General features: G+C 43.8%; 1 pseudogene; it reads right to left on the bottom strand.

Moving 5' to 3' along the window:
* Nucleotides 1-10664, bottom strand: part of LOC124663068 — a 35049-nt pseudogene that overhangs the window by 22615 nt on the left and 1770 nt on the right.

Raw genomic sequence — 10664 nt, 5'->3', positions numbered from 1 at the left:
GAAATTTACCACTATCCATAAAAGTTTCAATGCATTCATAATCATAATTTATACCCGACTCTTTACCTTTGTCGTTCTCCCAATCTTCGACGTTCTCCTTAATCCGGTCAAGAATGTCCCTTTTAAACTCTTCTTTATTGCTCGTGAATGATCCGGAACAAGTGGTATCCAAGCAAGGTCTTATCTTGAAAAGAAAGTCTTGCATAGAAATTATCAATGATGATATTACCTGGAAGCTCATGATTGGGGCATTTGAGCATTAAAGACTTCAATCTCTCCCATGATTGGGCAATACTCTCTCCATCATGAGGCCAGAAATTATATATATGGTTTCGATCTTTGTGAATTTCACTTGGAGGATAGAACTTGGAATAAAATAGAGGCACAATATCCTTCCAATCAAGAGAGCGCCCGTCCTTCAAGCAGTTTATACCAATGCGCCGCTTTACCAGACAGCGACATAGAGAATAGTTTCTTCTTCACTTCATCCATAGAGATACCTGCACACTTGAATAACCCGCATAATTCATGCAAAAACAGTAAATGATTTCCAGGATGGACATTTCCATCCCCTTCATAGCGGTTATCCATAACACGTTCAATAATTTTCATAGGTATTTTATACGGAATACTTTCAGCAGGTGGATTTAAAATATCAGAAGCATCATTAGAGTTATCGCATATGGGAGATAAAGCATCATCAGAGCAAAATATTTCTTCTAAAGCGGAGGAGCAAAAAAGATTATTTTTATGTAAACTAGCTTCCCCAAGCTTAGATTTCTTCATAGCATTAGCAGTAATTGCATTCATACCAATAACATTGCTATTATCATGCAAATAAGGTTCCATAGGTTTTTTAATTTTCGCATCAAACAATTCTAAATTAGGAAAAAGATTAAAAAGCTCACCAATTTTTTTGTTGTTTTCCATTATGCCTAACTAGTGAAAATAAAAACAAGAAACAAAAAGATGTAATTGCAGGATCTAAAGGAAATAGCTTCGAGCACACACACAATGGTGCCAGAAAAGTATTGTTACCTGGAACCGAAGTATGAGTGCCTTTTACCTTTCCTCCCCGGCAACGGCGCCAGAAAAGTGCTTGATGTCTACGGGAGCTTCTATTCTTGTAGACAGTGTTGGGCCTCCAAGAGCAGAGGTTTGTAGAACAAGTAGCAAGTTTCCCTTAAGTGGATTACCCAAGGTTTATCGAACTCGGGGAGGAAGAGGTCAAAGATATCCCTCTCATGCAACCCCGCAACCACAAAGCAAGAAGTCTCTTGTGTCCCCAACACACCTAATAGGTGTACTAGTTCGACGAAGAGATAGTGAAATACAAGTGGTATGAATGAATATGAGCGATGAGTACGGCGCCGAGAAAAGTGCTTGTCGGCGTGCGGTTGATGGTAGCAATATTGCGGGAAGTAAACATGCGGTAGTAACGCAGCGAGTAGTAATTCGAGTAAACAAGAATAAACAAGCAGCAATAACAATATTTAGGAACAAGGCCTAGGGATTAGACTTTCACTAGTGGACACTCTCAACATTGATCACATAACAGAATAGATAAATGCATACTCTACACTTTTGTTGGATGATGAACACATTGCGTAGGATTACACGAATCCTCAATGCCGGAGTTAACAAGCTCCACAATTAATGTTCATATTTTAGTAACCTTATAGTGTAAGATAGATCAAAAGACTAAACCAAGTACTAACATAGCATGCACACTGTCACCATCATGCATATGTAGGAGGAATAGATCACATCAATATTATCATAGCAATAGTTAACTTCGCAATCTACAAGAGATCATGATCATAACATAAACCAAGTACTAACACGGTGCACACACTGTCACCTTTACACACGTGCAGGAGGAATAGAGTACTTTAATAACATCACTAGAGTAGCACATAGATGAATAGTGATACAAAACTCATATGAATCTCAATCATGTAAGGCAGCTCATGAGATCATTGTATTGAAGTACATAGGAGAGAGATTAACCACATAGCTACCGGTACAGCCCCGAGCCTCGATGGAGAACTACTCCCTCCTCATGGGAGCAGCGAGCGGTGATGAAGATGGCGGTGGAGATGGCAGCGGTGTCGATGGAGAAGCCTTCCGGGGGCACTTCCCCGCTCCGGCAGGGTGCCGGAACAGAGACTCCTGTCCCCCAGATCTTGGCTTCGCGATGGCGGCGGCTCTGGAAGGTTTCGCGTACCGTGGCTTCGTCCGTAAGGGTTTTTGGTCGGGACCTTTAAATAGGCGAAAGGGGAGCCTCGGAGGGGCACCAGGGTGCCCTCACCACCGGGTGGCGCGGCCAGGCCCGGGCCCACGCCCGGTGTGGTGTGGGGCCCCCCGGCCCATCTCCGGCCCCTCTTCGGTGATCCGGAAGCTTCCGGGAAAAATAGGAACCCGGGCGCCGATTTCGTCCAATTCCGAGAATATTTCGTTACTAGGATTTCGAAACCAAAAACAGCAGAAAACGGAACCGGCACTTCGGCATCTTGTTAATAGGTTAGTTCCAGAAAATGCATAATAATGACATATAATGTGCATAAAACATGTAGGTATCATCAATAAAGTAGCATGGAACATAAGAAATTATCGATACGTTGGAGACGTATCACTTACCAATAGTTCAGAAACACACACACCTATTCTTCCACTTACATCCAGCACTATATGCATCAGTGTCTCATAGATTCATTTTATATATCACAGCTGATGTCTGTTGCTCTTCAATTTTTATATGCAGACTGAAACTGCTAAGCCTTCATTGGTCAAAAGGATTGCAACTGCTGCTGATGAGGCATCTGCAGAGGCTGCCACCAAGTTACTGTCAGCCCCACCTTCTGGATGCTTATATAAGCTCAAGTCCAAGGACCAGCCGGGCCGTAACCATCCAAAGGTTCGGGTATATTTTTCTTAAGCCACATATACATGCCATGATTTATGTCTGATATTATCACTGGCTCTGTCTAATGCTTTTTGGAATTCGGAAACACCAAATTAGCATGCTTATATTCATCATACACTAATTTTTCACTCGTTCGGTTTGTAACATAGTGTTATGCACTTGCTTGTCAACATTTGCATTGCTCTGAACTATGCACTTTACACAACCTAATTCTTCCACTTACGTTCGGCGCTACGCACCCGCAGTACCTCCCATGTTTCCTTCACCATCCCGATGCCGAGCTTGCGGGAATATGGCGGGCCCATGTACATACCCCGCATATAACACCTCCTATGGCTCTATCTACCTTTCTAGTAGCTCCTTCACAGAGTTACGTGTATGTATTCTCGGTGGTTTAGCATGAATTGGCATATAGTAAAGTCTTGTTTTTAGTCTTCCTCGCTTCTTACATTTGTATCAATTTTCACATGCGAGATCGTACCTTGTGAACTTCGTCCAATGATTAACCCGATGTGTCCGCATGAAGGATCTTTCACTATGCATGGCAATGGCAAATTGATGAACACCTACACGGTCTATGAGGTGTATGTCTACAAGACGCAGGCCATCACATATTTGTATGGACATGATTGGAGAAAGTTTGCTTTTGACTACGGTCTGAAGAATGGCGACGAGCTGAGGATCAGAAACTCAAACGGGCAGATATACGTAATCGCTACGTAGTTGGAGACACTTCCAAATATATAATATGTAACTTTTTTCTACTCATATCTTTTGATAACCGCATTACTGACGAGCTTGTTCTAAACCATTCCCTCTCGTTCTAGCTTGCTTGGGTTTAACATGATCAAAGCCGGAGATCCCCGATGGAACAGGAGCGGATGTCACAAAGGGCAACCACACCAGCACCGGCACCGGCTTCCCACTCTCCTCGCATCAGCACCGGTTCCTGTACTCAGCTCCGTTTATCGCATCTACCCAGCGAGTCCCCTACATCGACATTGATTCCTCGTAGAGGCCCCATATACTACACATGCCCGAGCAGGCTCCTCGCACGACGATCGGTTCCTCTAGCCGCACCGTTCATCGCACCTGCCCAACGGTCTCTCGCATCAGCACCGGTTCCTCTAGAGGCACCGTTTACCGCACTCGCCCAGCAGTCTCCTCGCATCGGCACCAGCTCGTGTACCAGCCCGGGCTCATGCACCCGCCCGACCGGATCACCGAGGTCTCGGCTCATTGCCGTGGCCACCCGTGTGGTGACCAGGACGCATCCGAAGGCTATGTTCGTGAGTATATGACAGCGATAACCGCTCTTATCTTGATGTCTTCTCTCGCTCAAAGTCTCACATGGTTCGGTGCATTGGTGCCATTGACTAATTTTTGGTGGTATCTCTTGCTTTGAATCAGAAATTGCCTAAAAGTATCTCCAAGGATCTCAATGCCGGCGAAGGGGCAAGATATCCCTCGTCATGGAGAGTGAAGGTCTCACCGTGGAGGGACGGTACTCCGTCGGTCCCACGGATGGCCGCTTGGTCGTTACTTCTAGGTGGAAAAAGTTCATTGACGGTGCCAAACTTCGCATTGGATCAAAGTTGAAGGTCAAGATCTTTCGATGCCGCTGTGACATGTCTGGTCATAAAGTTCGCGGTTGTCTAGTTCTCGTTGTCCCATGAGCCCTTAGCAAATGCATTTGTAGTTATACTTATATAAGGTTACATTATCCGAACTGCTAATTAATTGTATGGGTGGTAAAACTGCGGCAAGCTTTTGCTCTTAGCAAGTATGTATGTATGATCGGCTATTATGATAACTAATGTTTGTGTTCATCTTAATTTGCATTTCCGTTTTAGAAAAAAACTTAATTTCTATTTTGGCTGACCTCGTTAGAGAACTATCAGATTGAACCCACAACATGATTCATATAGATTCATTACACCGAGCCACATGTCTTGACCTTGCGATACACTACTTCCATTAATCGAGTGCAAGAAGGCTTACCCGAGCTGCTCGAACCATGGCAGATTCGAATCCACCTTATCTATCTAGAAATACAACCTTTGCGAAAAGAGGATTTGCGAGTATGGGGAGGCTGACATTGGGGACCCATGAGCCAGCAGACGTCGTCAACGTTTTAAAGGTGGCAGGAGATCGAAAGAAAAAATAAGCCAAAAATCAGCTTGGTAAACAAATTCAAGAAAAGAAACATTTACCTTTCCGAGAGGATGACATGCGGGACCCATGAGGCAGCAAGATCCTCAACTATTTCAAGGCGGCAGGAGATCAAAATAAAAAAGGAAATAGCCGGAAATTAATTAGGGTCAAAAATAAATCCATTAAAGGAAACTTTTATTGTTCATAGAGGATGACATGTGGGACCGACTTGCCACCTGCGTCGTCATCGTTTCAAAGGGGCGAGGGATCAAAAGAAAAAGGCAAATAGCCGGAAATTAGGGGAAAAAATAAATCCAACAAAGAAAACTTTTATTGTTCATAGAGGATGACATGCGGGACCCATGAGCCGCAGCCTTCCTCAACGTTTCAAAGTCGGCATGAGATTGAAAGAAAAAGTCAAGTGACATAATATCAGGAGCCAAAAATAATCCAAGAAAAGAAACTTTATTGTACATAGAGGATGACATGCGGGTCCCATTTTGTAGCAGCGGTCTCAACGCTTCCAAGGCGGCACATGACCGAAAGAAAAATGAAGTAGCCAGAAATCGGGTGTGAAAAAAATCCAAGAAAAGAAAGATTTCAATTGGGCTGTATCTGGACATCTGGGCCTTCGAACTATCCTGCCGGGCCTTTTGACTTGTACAATTTCAGCCCACTCCAAAACAGGAAAGGTCGGATTTTTCTCAAAAAAAAACAGGAAAGTCCTATGCTTCGCAAAAACAAAAAACAAGGAGATTCAACATATAAGTTTGTTTATGTAGATATAAAGATTTAATTTATCCGTTTGCAATAGCTCAGAGCAAAATACAACGTTTATTGTCTGCAAAATAAAATATCACATGTTTCTTGTACGGGGAGGCTGACATCGGGGACCCATGAGCCGACAGCGTCGTCAACGTTTCAAAGGCGGCAGGGATCGAAAATAAAAAAAGCCAAAAATCAGTTGGTAAAAAAATACAAGAAAAGAAAACATATATCGTTCGAGAGGATGACATGCGGGACCCATGAGGCAGCGAGCATCCTCAACGTTTCAAAGTCGGCATGAGATCGAAAGAAAAAGGCAAGTGACATAATATCAGGAGCCAAAAATAATCCAAGAAAAGAAACTTTATTGTACATAGAGGATGAGATGCGGGTCCCATTTTGTAGCAGCGGTCTCAACGTTTCCAAGGCGGCACAGGACCAAAAGAAAAATGAGGCAGCAGCATTCTCAACAATTCCAAGGCGGCAGGGGATCAAAAGAAAAATAAAGGAAATAGCCATAAATTAATTAGGGGTCAAAAATAAATCCACCAAAGGAAACTTTTATTGTTCATAGAGGATGACATGTGGGACCGACCTGCCAACAGCGTCCTCATCGTTTCAACGGGGGCAGGGGATCAAAAGAAAAAGGCAAATAGCCAGAAATTAGGGGTAAAAATAACTCCAAGAAAGGAAACTTTTATTGTTCGTAGAGGATGACATGCGGGACCCATGAGCCAGCAGCTTACTCAACGTTTCAAAGGCGGCATGAGATTGAAAGAAAAAGGCAAGTGACCAAATATCAGGAGCCAAAAATAATCCAAGATTTATTGTACATAGAGGATGACATGTGGGTCCCATTTTGCGACAGACGGTCTCAATGTTTGTAATGCGGCTTGAGATCAAAAGAAAAAGAAAGTAGCTAGTAATTAGGGGGTGAAAAAAAAATCCAAGAAAAGAAAGTTGATGGACATAGAGGATGACATGCGGGTCCCTTGAACCAACGAACTTACTCAACGTTTCAAAGGGGCAGGGGATCAAAAGAAAAAGGCAAGCCAAAAATCAGAGGGTGAAAAAAAATCCAACAAAGGAAACTTTTATAGCACACAGAGGATGACATGCGGGTCCCATGAGCCAGCAGGTACCTCAACGTTTCAAACGTGGCATGAGATCGAAAGAAAAAAGCAAGTGACCAAATATGAGGTGCCAAAAGAACTCCAAGAAAAGAAAGTTGATTGCTCATAGAGGATGACATGCGGGTCCCATTTAGCTGCAGCGGTCTCACCGTTTGAGAGGCGGCAGGGATCGAAAGAAAAAGTCAAGTGACCAAATATGAGGTGCCAAAAATAATCCAAAAAAAGAAAGTTTTATAGTACATAGAGGATGACATGCGGGTCCCATTTAGCAAGCAGCGGTATCACCGTTTGAGAGGCAGCAGGGGATCAAAAGAAAAAGTCAAGTTACCAAATATGAGGTGCCAAAAAAATCCAAGAAAAGAAAGTTTTATAGTACATAGAGGATGACATGCGGGTCCCATTTAGCAAGCAGCGGTATCACTGTTTGAGAGGCAGCAGGGGATCGAAAGAAAAAGTCAAGTGACCAAATATGAGGTGCCAAAAAAAATCCAAGAAAAGAAAGTTTTATTGTACATAGAGGATGACATGCGGGTCCCATTTAGCAGCAGCGGTATCACCGTTTGAGAGGCGGCAGGGGATCGAAAGAAAAAGGTAAGTGACCAAATATGAGGTGCCAAAAATAATTCAAGAAAAGAAAGGTTTATAGTACATAGAGGATGACATGCGGGTCCCAGTTAGCAGCAGCGGTATCACCGTTTGAGAGGCGGCAGGGGATCGAAAGAAAAAGGCAAGTGACCAAATTTGAGGTGCCAAAAAAAACTCCAAGAAAAGAAAGTTGATTGCACATAGAGGATGACATGCGGGTCCCATTTAGCAACAGCGGTCTCAACGTTTCCAAGGCGGCAAGGGATCAAAAGAAAAAGGAAGTAGCCAGAAATCAGGGGGTCAAAAAAATCCAAGAATAGAAAGAATTTTGGTTCATAGAGGATGACATGCGGGACCCATGATCCTGCATCGTAAACGGCTTGATCGGAGAACGTTGAACGAGATGGCGCGATCTAGAAAAAAAACAATGCCAGAGAGGCCGCCATCTGGGCCCTACATCCCTCGGCGGTGCGGATTTGCGTTGACTCGGCCGGCGAACCCGAGATTTCGAGATGCACCATGTCCCGGGCCACCATACGCGACGTTTTGGCCGCTTTCGTCGGGCTAGGTGGCCTCAAAAACGAGAAAAAAAAGTTTTGACATGCACCACAGAGGGACCAAAAATCGTCGGCCATGGTACACCAGCAACCACGGCGCGACTTCAACTTCGTCGGCCATGGCAACTTTTCTTGTAGTGCATCTTTTACCCTTTTGCTTTTAGTGGTGTTGGTAAAGAAGATTTATGAGTGCTTGGTTTACTTGTTTTTCTTCATGCACTCATATCTCGTAATTGTTGGACTCAAGTTATTCTTGATAAGCATATTATTTTTATCTTGGGTGTGTTCTAAATGATATAGAGGGAGTGAGGATTCCATGTTTGTGCATATTGTATTCAAATGCAAACATTATAAATTGTGCACGAACCTTGGGGAGCTTTCTTATTTTTAGAAGCACTATATCTCTCTTATCATGATATCTTTGTTTGTCCAATTGGATCGTTGATTGCTTGCTTTATTTGTTGAAGATCTCTTCACCATGTTATCTTTATGCAATCTTTGATCCTCAATATAGTTTGATTTCCTTCAAGTATTCATCATTGGATATGTGCACTTGATTCCACTCAAATTATGAGAAGTGCACACTTTGGGGAGGAACTCACATTATATTGGCCTTCTAAATTTTTCATCGATCCATTTTGACAATCGATGCCAATGGGGGAGAAGTTTAGAGGGTTTAAGGGAATGGTTTTATACTTAAGTTTGGTTTGTGCTTAAGTGTTTTGCCTCCTCTCATGCATTCCATATTTATATGTCTTGCATGGTTGTATATATATAGTGGAAACTATCCCAAAGGTTAATCTTGACAATATATGCAATGAATTCATGTTCATCACACGTGCATACATTGTGGGGGAGTTTTCTCTATATATATTGGTTCTACTCACATCCATTGCATTTGTTGTAGTTGTGTGAGTAGAGCCGGTTCTTGATATGGGCTAGTAGCTTTGTGTTACTTGACCATATCAAATACAACCTCTTGTATACAACTTATTCTCGGATAAGTTGCGTACTTGTCACTAATATTCATTATATAAACCCTCTTATTGTGGTTGTCATCAATTACCAAAATGGGGGAGATTGTAAGGGTACATTGCCCCTATGTGTGGTTTTGGTAATTAATGACAACCCCTATGGACTAATGTTTTCATTGAGTTTATATGAAGGAATATTCCATAGGTACTACTTGCTCTCTATGTGTTGGATTCAAGTATGGATGCCATGAAGATAAAGGTATATCTTGTGTATTGGCATCAAGATCATCGGTATGAAGATATATATATGTGAGTATGTGAAGATACAAGGTTGAGTTGGGCAAGTTCAAGATGAGCATCTCAAGTGAATCACATACTTGAAGCTTGCCATCCATTTGGTAATAATGGACTAGTGAAGATGTGTATCAATGGAGCTTTCCCATCATAGTGTATGGGGGAGCATTTGTGAGTCTTCCCGAAGCAACATTGGTCAAGTGAGGCATTCCGGCTTGAGTGAAGCTTGAAGAGTTATCATCAAGATCAAGCGGGATGCGCAAGGCAAAGGTATGGCCTTGCTAGGTTTTCCTTTTACCGGTCTCAAGGTGGATGTTGGGAGACCGGATTATAGGATAGATAGCCGCACTATTAAGAGGGGCTTTCGGTTGAGTAACTTGATCACATCGTCCTAGGGAGCTCAATCCTTTGCATACTTTGCATATCCTTATTGCTTCTTGGTGCTTCTCTATGTGAGGTTCTTGAGCTTGTTGCTAGCTTTACAACAAGCCCAAGTTCATCGAAAACGGTGTTCGCATGCATCTTCTATTGCGTTTTCGAGGTTGGGTGATTTTACCGGTTATTCATGATATAAGGTTCTACCCTTTTATATTCATGATAAAATCCCCTCCTACAGTTTCATGAGTTTGCACTTTCTATTGGATAGCAATTGTTGTTATCTTTCCAACGAAATTAGTTTCATGTCAATCGGAGTTCGGGAGCAATAGTTATTAAAGAAAAGGTAAAAGAAGAAAAAGAAAAAGAAAAAGAAAAAAGGGGACGGCTGCCCGGTTGCCGCCCGTCCTGCCGGACCGCACGCCGGCCCACTCGGTCGACCGGGCGGCCACCGGCCCACGCGCCGCCACTCTGTCCGGCCCAGGCGCCGGCCTGCTACCGGGCCACCCGGCAGCTTCCCCAGCCCGACCGGGCTCGGCGCCGGCTGGGCCTTAGGCGCCCCCGCACGGCCCACCTCCCCGCGCGCCCGCTTGCTCCTCGCCGCCCATGCGCGCGCTCTGCCCCGCCCGGTCGGTGGGCCGGTACGACCGGACAGGCCACCGGCCTCTCCGGCCCGAGGCTCGGTCGGCCGGCCTCGCTGGCCGGCTCCGGGCACTTTTTCAGCTCGTTTTTTATCCGATTTTCACCCGGTTTTCTCCCCAACGGTTATTTTTCTCCTTAGACTATAAATAGCCCTTCTTCCACCTTGAGCAACAACTTGTTCCCCTTTCTCTCACCTCCATTGTTGCATTTGAAGAAGTTGCTCTCTCCCTTGATTCCTCCAACCATTCTTGCTCATATT

This window comes from Lolium rigidum, chromosome 6, assembly GCF_022539505.1.
Source record: "Lolium rigidum isolate FL_2022 chromosome 6, APGP_CSIRO_Lrig_0.1, whole genome shotgun sequence".
In the NCBI taxonomy this organism is placed as follows: domain Eukaryota; kingdom Viridiplantae; phylum Streptophyta; class Magnoliopsida; order Poales; family Poaceae; genus Lolium; species Lolium rigidum.
The sequence above is the reverse complement of the archived record's forward strand: the minus strand, read 5'-3'. Positions and strand labels throughout refer to the sequence as shown.